Raw genomic sequence first — 15,937 nt, forward strand, 5'->3', positions numbered from 1 at the left:
AACAATTGTATGTATTGAGCTGTACTGTACTGTACCCATTCTGAAATCTGTTAATAAAGTTTTCAATCAATCAATCAAAACCTTTGTTACATTTACATTTAGCTGACGCTTTTATCCAAAGCGACTTACAAGTTCTGTACGACAAGTCATCAGGAAGGGCACAACTCTATCAGCTGAGTAACAATGTTGAGTGCTACAGTAGTATATTAGGACAAGTGCATGACAATAAGGTTAGTTAGGGTTAGATTTTTTAATATTTTTTTTTCATTTCAGATAATGGTTGAAGAAGTGTGTCTTTTAATTTTTTTTTATCCACTTTTTCACCCATTTTCTATATTTTCTCCCATCCCAATTTCGTATCATCCAATTCAACCCTCCCCTGTCACGAACGCTGTTTCTTGCCTCCCACAAGCCGGCTGCAATGTGGACTAAGTCATACATAGCACAAGTCCCCTCCGGTACTCGAGGTAACAGCAGTCGCATCTTTTCACCTGCGCAGCTCGATCTCTCAGTGGCGAGGAGTAACGCGTGGGAGGCTCACGCTGCCCCCGACACTTCCTGATTCTACTGCGCAGGCGCACCAACCGACCTGTAGGAGTCGCTGTCCACAACGCCCGATCCCCACCCATCAGTTTCCCACCCCCTAATACGGCCAATGTGTATTAGTATGAACGACCAGCTAAACTGAAAGCAAAGGAAGTGCGTCTTTACAGTAGTTAATCATTTTTTCTGACATGTTGAGATGGAGTTACTCGAACTACAAGTTTGGCAGGAGGCTAAGACAATAAATGAATGACAAATGAATGCCTCTCCTCTCTTGAATGAAACCCCCGGCCTTGACCAACCCCTCCCCTGTCCCTGTGACAAAAAAGTGCCAAGACAGGCTAAACAAGTTTTAAATGACCTTTTCGGTAAATAACCCAACTATTTCTTGGTGATGTTATTATTATAATATAAAATATTATAATATTAATATAAAAATATTATAATATTATTATAATATTAATATAATAATATAATATTATTATTATATTATATATATATATAATATATAATATATATATTTACAAAGTAGTTTGAACTACTTTTCCCAAGAAACTTTAGTTCGTATATCTCTTGAGGGTAGCTTTGCTGTAGTTTAACTTCTTCCTGTGGGAAGTAACTGGTAGCTTGTAAAACTCTGCTTTCAGAGTAGCTTCCCCAACACTAATGAGATAGAATTATAAGAGGAGTTTTATAGCATTCTAGGTCACACTCCTATAGAAAGTTGGACCTTGTTCCACTGTCTAATAGATGTGTCCAGAGAGGAAGTTAAAGTAACCGGTGCTACTTATAGGCCTACTCGTTATATTTATATTATATTTATAACATACCCTTTTTTGTCTATTTTATAAATAAGAAAGTTATTTGAAAAAAGTTTAGTAATTTCACTTCAGTGTATGTGGAGCCATGTTTATTCATGTGTCCATGGAAACGAAGATTCACTACTCATCCCTTTCAAACGCTATAATGATCACACTAGTTTCAAACACTTATCTATTATGGGAGTGCAGGCCTCCGAGTGCCTTAAAGCAGTTTTGGATGAATCTCACTCATGAGAACACCTTATCTGTGATTATTCTAGATACTTCATTCTGGGAGTACAGGCTGTAATGCTGCATTGTTCCTCAAGGCATGAGAACATTCTTAAATGTATCTTCTCCAACCAGAACAGACAAACAAACAAACAACTAACGAGCGATAACAGGAAGAGAAAAACAGCTGAATGAATTGAAGTCTATGAGTTTTTCTTTTGTACACAGTTGGATCTTTGGATGGAATGGATGAAATTTGGACATGTACTACATAAGGCTTCATGCTATGGGTCTGTATGGATTTGTAAGCCATACCACCTTCTGGGGAAATACTACCTCTGGACTACTAAACTACAGACAAACTTGAGTAACACGCTTTTCTACAACTCAAGTTCAGACCTATGTTACTCTATTACGTTAGCACTAAAAGTTAATTTCTTTTCTGGAATCAGAAACCTCAGAATGTCATCTTTCAAAAGAGACCAGGCTCATGCATGTGCTATAAGTATAAAGTATGTTGTTTTGGTTTGCAAAGAAAGTAGGCAGTCCTCAAAAACGAAAACTAAAATGGCCAGGAGACTCATTGCAGGTTAACCGGTTTCCTTAAGCAGATAGTCTGTTTACTTTTCTGATGCGATAACAACTCACTGCATAATTCCTAAATGTTCACACAAGTTTAAGCGGCTAATAATAGTTATTTGTGATACTATACACAATTAAAAGTTATTAGCGCATTTTCTTTCAAATTATTTTAGGACATCTTTGTACAGGCGTCTGCGTAGGAGTGTGATTCTAGGTGGGAGAGATCACACACCGGCCAGCAAACTCACTGCCCGGATCTACAGTATCACATATAGCCTATTTTGGTACAGGTATCACTGACCCCCCTCGAAATAATCTCTCTCTCTCTCTCTCTCTCTCTCTCTCTCTCTCTCTCTCTCTCTCTCTCTCTCTCTCTCTCTCTCTCTCCCTCTCAAAAAGTAGACATGCTGGTTCTGTAATGCAATGGGAACAAAATGTTCTATGAACAAATGGTCACTTTACTAATTGCTCATTTCCATCCAACATCATCAAACACACAGTGCTGTAAAATACAAGCAAACAACATGGTCACTCAAACCATATTACATTATTACTAGAACTGTAAAAGTAAAAAAAATTATTGATTGATTGTATTAACAGATTGCAGAATGGGTACAATACAGTACGGCCCGCTCAATACACACAATTGTTAAGGGGATGCAGACCAGAGAAAGACTTTCGTCTTGTTTACATCAGGGTCCCCCATTTTCAATTCATCATAAAGAATTATACATTTTGAGCCTTTGATGACATTACATTACAAATAATGGTGGCGAACCCAATTCTTATCCCTTTGATACTATACTTCCTACTTATTTTGCTGCATGCTGACATTGTAATTATGGGGTATTATTATCATCAGTCTACCAAATGGGTTGAATGAATGAAAACTTTATTAACAGATTGCAGAATGGGTACAATACAGTACGGCTCAATACACACAATTGTTAAGGGGCTGCAGACCAGAGAAAGACCTTCGTCTTGTTTACATCAGGGTCCCCCATTTTCAACTCATCATCGTATTGGACTTGGACTTGTTATTATGGGACTCTCTCTCTAGACTTCTGCTCTTGGCGTCGTGCCGTCTGCGCGCGAGTGGGTGGAGTTGAACAAGTGGCTCGCCAAGAAACCTTCCAGGAACCAGCGACGTGCACGGACACGGACACGAGCACAAGGAGCGTGGACCACGGACACGACGACGAGCACAAGTGGTGGAACTTGACAAGACAACCACACACGTCTGGCGGAGAAGAAGTGGAACGAATGGAGAGAAACGGAGGAAATCCACAGCAGCAATATTCTGACCAACTCGGCGAAGGGGCGAAAGGTACGGAGTCTGGACAACACGCCGCTGCGCACATATGAGTGATTGATTGATTGAAAACTTTATTAACAGATTGCACTAGAATGGGTACAGTACAGCTCAATACATACAATTGTTAAGGGGATGCAGACCAGAGAAAGACTTTCGTCTTGTTTACATCAGGGTCCCCCATTTGATACATGACATATTTATGAAGCAACGTTTTAATGCCGCAACACTGTAGCCGCGTCATCGAGTTGGACTTTAACTACAGTGTGGATGTAAACAGTTAGTTATTATTGGAGAGAGAGGCGATCTTCTTGGGACTGTTGTTGTTATTGCATGAGCCACGTTGTTTTAGAATACCTGGAAAGTGTTGTCATGGAGCTGAACAACTCTCCATAATATTTGTGGTGCGGGTCGGTTTAAAGGAATGACATACGAGTGTATAGATGCAGGGTCAGACTTTCTATACGCCCATGGATCCTGGTGATTTATATAGTATAGTAGGTTAAATAGTCATAGGCTACTAAAGCCTATACAATATATCCTAAATAGGCTATTGTTGCCATTATCAGCTGGAGTTTACAAATGACACCTATGGTTTATTGATTGATTGATTGATTGAAAACTTTATTAACAGATTGCAGAATGGGTACAGTACAGCTCAATACATACAATTGTTAAGGGGATGCAGACCAGAGAAAGACTTTCGTCTTGTTTACATCAGGGTCCCCCATTTTCAATTCATCGTAACATATAATAATAATAATAATAATAATACATCTATTTTATATAGCGCTTTTCCAGGTGCTCAAAGACGCTTTACATGGGCAGGAGAGACAAACTATGGCAAAACAAAAAACAGAACAAAAATAATACATGACAAAAATAAAATAACACCGACAGAATTAGAGGTCAAAAGCAAGATTGAAAAGGTGAGTTTTGAGGGCTGATTTAAAAGATGTCAGGGTGTTTGCATCACGGATATGGCTGGGGAGGGCATTCCAGAGGGAGGGGGCAGCAGCAGCAGGGCCCTGTCGCCCCAGGTCCGGAGCCTGGTCGTGGGAGGTGTTAGGAGGTTGGCATCTGCAGACCTAAGGCGACGGGTGGGCGTGTGACGGTGGAGGAGGTCGGACAGGTAGGGAGGGGCAAGGTTGTTGAGGGCTTTGAATGTGATGAGTAGTATTTTAAAATGTATCCTGTATTTGATTGGAAGCCAGTGGAGGTCGTGGAGGACAGGGGTGATGTGATCAGAGCGACGGGTGGAGGTGAGCATGCGGGCAGCAGAGTTTTGGACATATTGAAGTTTATTGAGGATAGTGTTTGGTGAGCCGTAGAGGATGCTGTTGCAGTAATCTAGTCGTGATGATATGAATGCATGAACCAGTGTTTCAGCAGCGGAGAGTGATAGGGAGGGGCGGAGACGAGCAATGTTCCGGAGGTGGTAGAAGGCCGATTTGGTTATGTGGTTCACATGGCGGAGGAAAGAAAGGGTGGGGTCCAGGATGATGCCAAGGTTACGGACGTGAGTGGAGGGGGTGACAATGGTACCATCAATATTTAGGGTGAAATCCTGGGTGTGGCTGGTGAGGGATTTTGGACCGATAATGATGATTTCTGATTTATTGCAGTTTAGTTTAAGAAAGTTATTTTGCATCCATGTTTTGATGTCTGTGAGGCAGGTGCTGAGGGTGGAGAGAGTGGCTGGAGTGATAGTCTTGGTGGAGAGGTAGAGCTGAGTGTCGTCTGCATAACAGTGAAAACGCAGGCCATGTTGGCGGAGAATCAGACCAAGTGGAAGGATGTAGAGGATGAAGAGCAGGGGACCAAGTACTGAGCCTTGGGGGACACCATGAGTGATGGGGGCAGTGGGGGATTTGCAGTTGTTGATAGAGATGAATTGGTGCCTGTGTGAGAGGTATGATTGGAGCAAGGTGAGGGGGATTCCGGAGATGCCAACGGAGGACTGGAGACGAGTGATGAGGATGGGGTGACTGATGGTGTCAAAAGCAGCGCTGAGGTCTAGGAGAATGAGGATGGAGAGGGAACCAGAGTCGGCAGAGAGGAGTATGTCGTTGGTGACCTTTAGAAGAGCAGTTTCGGTGCTGTGTTTGGTGCGGAATCGGGATTGAAATGTATCATAAAGGTTATTGTTGTCGAGGTAGGATTTTAATTGGGAGGCAATGGCTCGCTCAATTATTTTTGAGAGGAAGGGGAGGTTGGAAATGGGGCGGAAATTATCAAGGGTTTCAGGGTTGAGACCGGGTTTTTTTAGTAAGGGGGTGACGGAAGCAATTTTGAGGGCGGGGGGAAATAGGCCAGTGGTCAGAGAGGTGTTTACGATGGAGGTGATTAGGGGAGAAAGGGCAGGGAGACAAGCCTTGACTAGGATGGAGGGGATAGGGTCCAGGATGCAGGTAGAAGTTTTCATTGTAGAGAGAATGGAGGATAGGTCCGATGCAGTGATTTCAGTGAAGGATGTAAAAGGTGGGTTGGGCGGTGGAGAGGGGGTTGAATCCGGAGGGGAGATAGTGTTGGCGGAGGCAATTGTTAGTTGGGTGTGGATTTTGTCAATTTTTGTTTGGAGATGTGACAGATAGGAGACACATTTACTGACAGTGAAGGAACAGGAGATTGTGTCAGAGGGTTTAAGAAGTGTGTTGATGGTGGAAAACAGAGTCCTGGGGTTGTTGCTGCCAGACTGTATGATAGCGGAGTAGTGGGAGGAGCGTGCAGAGTTGAGGGCGTCTTTGTAGAGCTGTTGATGTATATGACATACATGACATACAGATAGTCAGTACTGCTACATCTATACATTTATGACATACCAGATTTGTAAATACAGTACTGTTTGTGATACAAAGAGAGTCCAGAAAAAAAAGTATATACATTTGACGTAGAAACTGTACATTGGATTGGGTAGGTGGGGGGGGGGGGGGGGGGGGACTGTACATTGGAGGTGGTTGGGTGGGTGGGGGGGGTTGGGTAGGAGGGGTGGGTGGGGGACACTGTACAACTGTACAAACAAAACTGTACATTGGAATATTGACAAGACCATACTTGGTCATTTACTGTACATTGGAGGGGGTTGTGTTAGGACATTTACAGGGGCCAGTTTTGAATTGCAGTCTCCCGTAGGTGTTTTTTGAGAGTGTTTTTGAAAGTGGGTAGTGATTCACATTCCTTTACAGCTTTGGGTAGGGCGTTCCACATTGATGTGGCATAATTGCGAAACGTGTTTAGTCCCTTGTTTGAGCCGAATCTGGGTTTAACATGATTTGTGGAGCTCCCTCTGGTGTTGTGATCGTGGTATTCACTGACCTTTGGGAAGTATTTTGACATGTACATGGGTACCTTGGTCGTGTAGTGTATCTTGTAGACCAGGCCCATTGCAAGTTGCTGTACTCTGTCGTCTACTCTAAGCCATCCTAAGTTGTCAAAGTGGGCAGGGGTGAGGTGGGTTCTAGGAGTAAGGTCAAGCAGTAGTCTGACCAGTTTGTTTTGAGATGTTTGTAATTTTGTTTTTAGCGCCTTTGAGGTGCTTTGGTACCATGAGGTGCAAGCATAGTCGTAGTACCCTTGAATGAGTGCTCCTGCCAGAGTCTTCAGGGTATTCTTGTTTCCCAGTGAGGAGATCCGGTACAAGAATCGAGTTTGTTGGTTGACTTTTTTTATTACATTGGATGCCACTTTGTCGCAGGAAAGATTTGCCTCTAGGATGGAACCCAGGTAGGTAATATCTTCTTTCCTCGTGACAATATTGTCACCCACTGTAACTGAGAAGCCGTCGGTCTTGCTGAGTTTGTTATTTGAACCGAAGAGAATGGACTCTGTTTTGCCCATGTGTAATGATAGTTTGTTATCAGCGAGCCATATGCAGATTTTGCCTAGTTCTGAGCTGAGGGTTTTTTCAACCTGTAACTTGTTCTTGTCAGAGACCAGCAGGGCTGAGTCGTCCGCAAACAGGAACAAGTTGCAGTCACAAGCTGACGACATGTCATTTGCATAAATTAGGAACAGTAGCGGACCTTTTACCTTTTACTTTACCACTGGACCCACTGCTTACAAATGACATTTGAGCTGAGGACAATGGCCACAACAGTGCAGTAATCATTCATCCACCCATCATTATGATATGTTATCTAGTCACTGGCTCATTAAAACATAGGCTGTCACCAGTGGTGCAGTCCTAATATGGGAACTGGTAACACGCCACGCCACGTGCACGTGCGCGCGCGGGTACGTGCATGCGCACAGAACTGATTTATACACACACACACACGCACACACACACACACACACACACACACACACACAAGCGCATATACGCAAGTGCAATCTTTCTATCATACAAGCTCTTCTTGCTCTCTATTTGTGTGAATGTGCGCGTGGAAAGCTGGCGCGCAGCACAGACGCTTGATTCAATATCATAAGCAGGTAGACCCCCATCACGAATTCCGAGCCACATTAGTATTCACCTCCACTGCCTGTGTCACACAGAATGAAGGGGGAGATGCATTCAGATAGCCAACACCCAGACACTTAGTCTACCTGCGCTTTTTGTTATGTAAAACGGTGGCCGGGTACTTGTCACAACGAATGGATACAGCTAGGCCTGCCACGATAACACATTTTGCTGGGCGATTAATTGCCCCCGAAAATATCGCGATAAGCGATATTATTGCGACCGGTTAGAGAATTTTTTTTTTGAAATTTATTTCCCCAAACTTTTATTTTGAAGCCCACCGCTCCGTCTTTTCCGGTGTTTAGACTTTTATTTTGAAGCCCACCGACCGGACCGGAAGTATTTTGTGATTATCCTAAGCAGAAACTATGAGCCGACAACTTGGGCTAATGATATGATGTTTTTGAGCTAATGATAAAACAAATTGTTGGTGAACAACTAACTTTAGGTTAGTTTTAACGTTAGCTACTAACGTTAGATGCAGCTACTACAGGCAATCAACGATGAGGAGGAAGCGTCAAAGCAGTATATAATATAATAGCTGTGGTGCGTAAGCACTGCAGCACGACTCGAAACTACCGGAGTGTTATAATAAATTAATTCATGTTTAACTTGTCCCTGTGTCCAGTCCTTTGACTAGCCCCACCCGTTAATTGTAAACAATGATGCATGTAATTGTATTAACGTTATTCTGTGTTGTACTTGTAGCTATGCTATACGTTGTATTTCGTTTGTAGCTAATGTTGTTAGCATTGAATGAGCATCAACGAACGCTAGATCTTTAATCTTTATTTAGCAGTCCAGTTTCTCCGGGCAGTAGCGAGTAACTACTTGGGTCTAAAAATAGCTAACGTTACACTACAAATAATGCTACTTGGTTAAAAGGAGCAACACTATTGAGAAATGTCTATGTGGCGTTGCCCCACGGAGCTCCCGTGCTGTACTCTAGTAACGTCAGCGGCCCGCCTCCCAACACGGACAGTGACTGAGGGGCACTGGTTCCGCCTCATTAAAACAAACGCGCAAATAGCAATTAATCGCGCCCGTCAAAATCATTGCATTCATTTGAATTATCGCAGCAATTAATCGATTTATTGCTTATCGCGGCAGGCCTAGATACAGCGCATTTTTGTGTGCGTGTACACGCGTGTACACATCCGTGCGCGATCGCGCGTACTTCTGCCTCAGTGATCTGGTAACACGGCGTGTAACCGGGTGTGACCGCGACTGCACCACTGGCTGTCACATACTATAGACTGGCTAATAAACTGGCCATGCCGGGTTCTACAGCAAATACCACAATATTCAGAGGGACTATTCCCAACATAGTAGTAGTAGTTTATTCAGTCATCACACAATACAATATACAGTACACAATCATTTAACAATCTTTGATCCAGGCAGTGACTGAAAAGGTACAGACTGAAGCATAATGCTTATACATGCCTGTCGTATATTTTTAACAAAATTAAGACTCAAACAGTATTCTAAAAGAAAATGACAACAATATATATATGGAAAATCACACGTTTGATAAGCCAATTGATGTTGATCTCATATTGATGACGATAACACAGACATATGATACACATGTATTTACCAGCTCTAAGCACAGCCCAAAAAACACTTATCTCTGAGCAAGGACTGTCTTGATGATGCCCCAGGTATATAGGACTGTCTTGATGACTGCCCCCCCAGGTATATATGACTGTCTTGATGATGCCCCCCCCCCCCCAGGTATATAGGACTGTCTTGATGATGCCCCCCCCCCAGATATATAGGACTGTCTTGATGACTGCCCCAGGTATATAGGACTGTCTTGATGACTGCCCCAGGTATATAGGACTGTCTTGATGACTGCCCCAGGTATATAGGACTGTCTTGATGACTGCCCCAGGTATATAGGACTGTCTTGATGACTGCCCCAGGTATATAGGACTGTCTTGATGACTGCCCCCCCAGGTATATAGGACTGTCTTGATGACTGCCCCAGGTATATAGGACTGTCTTGATGACTGCCCCCCCAGGTATATAGGACTGTCTTGATGATGCCCCAGCCAGGTATATAGGACTGTCTTGATGACCGCCCCAGGTATATAGGACTGTCTTGATGATGCCCCAGCCAGGTATATAGGAGGACTGTCTTGATGACTGCCCCAGGTCTATAGGACTGTCTTGATGACTGCCCCAGGTATATAGGACTGTCTTGATGACTGCCCCAGGTATATAGGACTGTCTTGATGACTGCCCCAGGTATATAGGACTGTCTTGATGATGCCCCAGGTATATAGGACTGTCTTGATGACTTCCCCAGGTATATAGGACTGTCTTGATGACTGCCCCAGGTATATAGGACTGTCTTGATGACTGCCCCCCCCCCGGTATATATAGGACTGTCTTGATGACTGCCCCCCCAGGTATATAGGACTGTCTTGATGACTGCCCCCCCCAGGTATATATAGGACTGTCTTGATGATGCCCCCCCAGGTATATATAGGACTGTCTTGATGACTTCCCCAGGTATATATAGGACTGTCTTGATGATGCCCCCCCAGGTATATAGGACTGTCTTGATGATGCCCCCCCAGGTATATAGGACTGTCTTGATGACTGCCCCCCCAGGTATATAGGACTGTCTTGATGACTGTCCCCCCCCCCCAGGTATATAGGACTGTCTTGATGACGCCCCCCAGGTATATAGGACTGTCTTGATGGCTGCCCCCCCCCCAGGTATATAGGACTGTCTTGATGACGCCCCCCCAGGTATATAGGACTGTCTTGATGACTGCCCCCCCCCAGGTATATAGGACTGTCTTGATGACGCCCCCCCAGGTATATAGGACTGTCTTGATGACTGCCCCAGGTATATAGGACTGTCTTGATGACTGCCCCAGGTATATAGGACTGTCTTGATGATGCCCCAGGTATATAGGACTGTCTTGATGACGCCCCCCCAGGTATATAGGACTGTCTTGATGACGCCCCCCCAGGTATATAGGACTGTCTTGATGACGCCCCCCCAGGTATATAGGACTGTCTTGATGATGCCCCAGGTATATAGGACTGTCTTGATGACTGCCCCAGGTATATAGGACTGTCTTGATGACGCCCCCCCAGGTATATAGGACTGTCTTGATGATGCCCCAGGTATATAGGACTGTCTTGATGACGCCCCCCCAGGTATATAGGACTGTCTTGATGACTGCCCCCCCAGGTATATAGGACTGTCTTGATGACTGCCCCAGGTATATAGGACTGTCTTGATGACTGCCCCCCCAGGTATATAGGACTGTCTTGATGATGCCCCCCCAGGTATATAGGACTGTCTTGATGACTGCCCCCCCAGGTATATAGGACTGTCTTGATGATGCCCCCCCCAGGTATATAGGACTGTCTTGATGACTGCCCCAGGTATATAGGACTATCTTGATGACTGCCCCCCCAGGTATATAGGACTGTCTTGATGATGCCCCCCAGGTATATAGGACTGTCTTGATGATGCCCCCCCAGCCCCAGGTATATAGGACTGTCTTGATGACTGCCCCCCAGGTATATAGGACTGTCTTGATGACTGCCCCCCCCAGGTATATAGGACTGTCTTGATGACTGCCCCCCCAGGTATATAGGACTGTCTTGATGACTGCCCCCCCAGGTATATAGGACTGTCTTGATGACTGCCCCCCCAGGTATATAGGACTATCTTGATGACTGCCCCCCCAGGTATATAGGACTGTCTTGATGATGCCCCAGGTATATAGGACTGTCTTGATGACTGCCCCCCCAGGTATATAGGACTATCTTGATGACTGCCCCAGGTATATAGGACTATCTTGATGACTGCCCCCCCAGGTATATAGGACTGTCTTGATGACTGCCCCAGGTATATAAGACTGTCTTGATGACTGCCCCCCCCAGGTATATAGGACTATCTTGATGACTGCCCCCCCAGGTATATAGGACTATCTTGATGACTGCCCCAGGTATATAGGACTATCTTGATGACTGCCCCAGGTATATAGGACTGTCTTGATGACTGCCCCAGGTATATAGTTGTTGACGGCCATGTCTAAAGCTGTGTCTCCACGAGCAGGGCTTGAGGCCTCTGTTTGTGTAGGCTCTTCTCAGATGTGTCAAGTCAAGTCAAGAGTTTTATTTGTCACGGCATACAAGTATACAATGAAATGCGGGTGGTCTTGCCCGCAATGATGTGCATTACAGTGGTACAACATATATAGAATCCAATAAAAAAAAAAAAAATTGTGCAATTAACAGGTAACATGGTGTGACATCTCGGTATCTGTACATAGTTATTTACAGAGCATATGACAATATGACATGCTAGGTAGCTTTAGTAGTGCAATACACTGTTCCTGTTGTTATACTAATTTAAAGTGACCTTTCCTTTTGGCCATAAGTGTGCGTGTGTGCGGCATGAGTGTGTGCCCGCTCATGTTAAAGTGTTAAAGTGGCTGCTAGTGTGTGAGCGTGCACAGCGTGCGTGTCATGTGTGTGCTCATGTGTGCTTGTGTGTGGATAGTTCAGTGTTCTGTGGCACTCAATGTTCATTGTTCAAGGCTCTGATGGCCTGGGGGAAGAAGCTGAGCCTAAACCTCGCTGTCCTAGTAGCTGAGGTTCGCAGGCGTCTGCCTGACCTCAGCAGCTGGAACAGGCTGTTATTGGGGTGGTGGGGGTCTTTCATTATCCTGCAGGCTCTGGATTTGCACCTCTTGTTGTATAGAACCTGCAGGGGAGGTAGCGCAATACCCGTGGTACGCTCGGCTGAGCGCACCACTCTCTGTAGGTGTAGGGCCTTCTTGTCCTGTGCCGTGCTGTTTCCATACCAGGCAGTGATGTTTCCGGTCAAGATGCTCTCTACAGCTCCTGAGTAGAAGGACTGGAGTATCTTCCCCGATACTCTGAACTTCCTTAACTGTCTCAGGTGGTAGAGGCGCTGTTTCGCCTTCTTTACTACTGTGTCTATGTGTGTTGACCATGTCAGATCCTCTGAGATGTGGACCCCCAGGTACTTAAAGCTGCTCACCCTGTCCACGGTATCCCTGTTCAGCCCTGCTGAATGTGAAATGACCAAAGCATAACGTTACCAATAGGGTCCCGCTGCAGCGCCGGAGAATCCTTTTTGGAGCTAGGGCTACTAGAGTACACACAGACAGTGGAGCTGTTTGCAGATAGCGAGCATTTTGACTTGTTGCGTGGTGGCGATGTCTCGCAGATAATACAACTACAAGTCTAATTATATAATATATATATTTTATTAAAAAAAAAAAAAAAAAAATGTATATGAAAATAATTTTTAATTTCTTTTTAATCAAAAACGATCGGTATCGGATCGGTATCGGCCGATATGGCTCACGACGATCGGAAATCGGTATCGGTGGCAAAAAACGTGATCGGGGCATCCCTAGACTATGGTGTTGAACGCTGAGCTGTAGTCAATGAACAACAGTCTCACATAGCCCCCCTTCTGACGGTCAAGGTGGGAGAGGGTGCTGTGCAGTACCTGGGAGACCGCGTCGTCAGTGGACCTGTTTGTCCTGTATGAAAATTGCATAGGGTCCATATCACTGGGGAGGGAGGCACAAATGTGGTCCTTGACCAGCCTCTCGAAACATTTCATGACCACAGAGGTGAGTGCCACCGGTCTGTAGTCATTTGGACATGTTGGGGAGGTTTTCTTCGGTACAGGGATGATGGTAGACATCTTGAAGCAGGCAGGGACCACTGACTCCGCCAGGGATCGATTAAATATGGCGGTGAACACCGGGGCAAGCTGGTTGGCACAGGACTTAAGTATGCGTCCTGTTATACCATCTGGGCCAGCAGCCTTCCTGGTGTTCACCTGCATAAATGCTCTTCTCACACTGTGTACCGTCAATGAGAGAGCGTCCCCCCCCCCCCGTGGATGCCCCCCCCCCGCCCTCCACAACAGCCGGCGCACCAGTGACGTCACTAGCCGTTGGGCTAGCAGTGCCACTGTTTGCACCAAACCGTGCGTAGAAGGTGTTGAGCTTGTCCGCAAGGGAGGCGTCGTCGCTCCCCATTGAGGGGGCGCTGACTTTGTAGTCAGTTATAGCCCTCAGTCCCTGCCATAAGCCTCTTGTGTCATTCTGTGCCATTTGTGCCTCCATCTTGTCGGCATACGTCCTCTTAGCAAGTTTAACAGCCTTGCGCAGAGTGTAGACCAGGGGTCAGCAACCTTTTTGACATGGAGTGCCTGAAATATAGTTGTAACTAGTGTGCCTCAACAATATTCCATGCATCGTAAAAAAAAATCTCATAATCGGGTCTTTTTAATGATAATTTTTACATTATTACATTGTTATTGTTATTATTAACTATTATTATGATGGTTGTATCAACCCTAAATCTGAGTTGGGGGGGGGGGGGGAATGCAATGCAGACAAACAGCTGCATACAGTGCGACCATTTTCTTTTTTTTTGTATTGATCTTTTTCCCCCTCCATTTTCCTCCGATTTTCTCCCATCCCAATGTTAGTCGTATGCCAATTCCCAGTCCCTTCCTGGTCGCTGCGCACTTACCCCCCACAGTCAGATCATCTGGGAGAGTGGAGGCTACCACGTGCTTCCTCCGACACACGTCCAGCCAATCACCGCTTCTTTTCACCTGGCAGCGTGGATTCTCATTGAGAGGGCGTAGCGTGTGGAAGGATCACACTATCCCCCTCAAGTCCTATCCGCGCTTAGCAGGCGCCACGACCGAACTGTAGGAGTCGCTGTTTACAACGACCCGGACCCACCCCGCCAGCTTCTCCCACCCTCTAATACAGCCAATTGTATTAGTGTGGACGGCCAGCCAAGCTGGTGACAACCCCGGAGCTGTGAGCTGGATTCGAACAGGCGAATCCAGCTCACAGCTCCGGGGTTGGTGACGAACGCAATCTCCGCTCGGCCACCTAACCGCCCTACAGTGCGACCATTTCACTCACATTTGCCCATTCATTTTTGGACACATCACACACCGTCGGTGTGTGTACTGTATGTGTGCTGTCATAGCTCCACCTACAGGCCTAATGGAGAACACCAGGAGAACACCAGGATGTGAATGGAGGGTGAATGTGAGGTATATCGTGTAAATAAGTTTTGATTGATCGCAAGACTACACTGTAAAAAATGTATAATAATAAGTTACCAGAACTTAAAAATATTGAGTTCAGTTACTGTGCATTAATGTTTTCATTTTTCAATCCATAATAAGTTAACAGAAAAATAAGTACACAACTACATTATTTCAACCTAATAAAACTATGTTTATTGTCATTGTTTTAAGAAGACAAGTTGACTTGGTAATACTCACATTTTGAGTAAAAAAAATTGCTTTTAACATGTGCAATGTTCAATGAAATAGAAAAATAAATAATAAAATTTGTTGATTAATCCCACTGATCACAATGGTGACCGTAATAATGTTTTTGTTATAAGGCTCTGCAAATGTTACTGAATGATGTAGCAATGTATTTCCAGCTAAATTGAAATAATAAACAAATAAAGGGTCTCAATTAAATATGTGGTAGTAAAAAGAACCTGTGGGAGGATTTCAACAAGATAAATGCGACAACAGTGCAAAATATTTCACTATAATATTAAAAAGAAAAAAGAAAAAAAATTATAATATTTTTCTTCATTTTTTATTTTAATTTTTTAATGCTGCCCCCTGTGCCTATGAAAATGCCCCCGCGTGCCTATGCAGGCACGCGTGCCTAGGGTTGCCTACCCCTGGTGTAGACTGTTGTCTTGTACTCTTCCATGTTTCCTGACTCTCTGCCCCGGTTATAAGCAGTGGTGCGAGAGTTCAGGGCTGCTCTGATAGTACTGTCCACCCATGGTTTCTGGTTTGGGAACACTCTCGCCTTCTTTGTGGAGACAATACTATCAGCCAGCGTTGTTATGAATGACACCACAGCGTCTGTGAACTCGCTGACGTCACTGGTGCTCCTCTCGAACATTCCCCAGTCGGCGACGTCTAGTGCGTCC

At 44.9% G+C, this 15,937-nt stretch overlaps 1 protein-coding gene across 1 annotated transcript in view; it reads left to right on the forward strand.

Annotated features, from left to right (window-relative positions):
• The first annotated feature begins 3,373 nt into the window (after positions 1-3,373).
• slc2a12 (solute carrier family 2 member 12) overlaps positions 3,374-15,937 on the forward strand; it is a 58,256-nt gene continuing 45,692 nt past the window's right edge. The window contains exon 1 of the mRNA XM_084314147.1: positions 3,374-3,483. The gene's annotated coding sequence lies outside the window, so the exon portion shown is untranslated. The remainder of the gene's footprint in view (positions 3,484-15,937) is intronic.

The sequence above is a fragment of the Notolepis coatsorum genome (genome assembly GCF_963971535.1).
Source record: "Notolepis coatsorum genome assembly, chromosome: 5".
NCBI lineage: Eukaryota > Metazoa > Chordata > Actinopteri > Aulopiformes > Paralepididae > Notolepis > Notolepis coatsorum.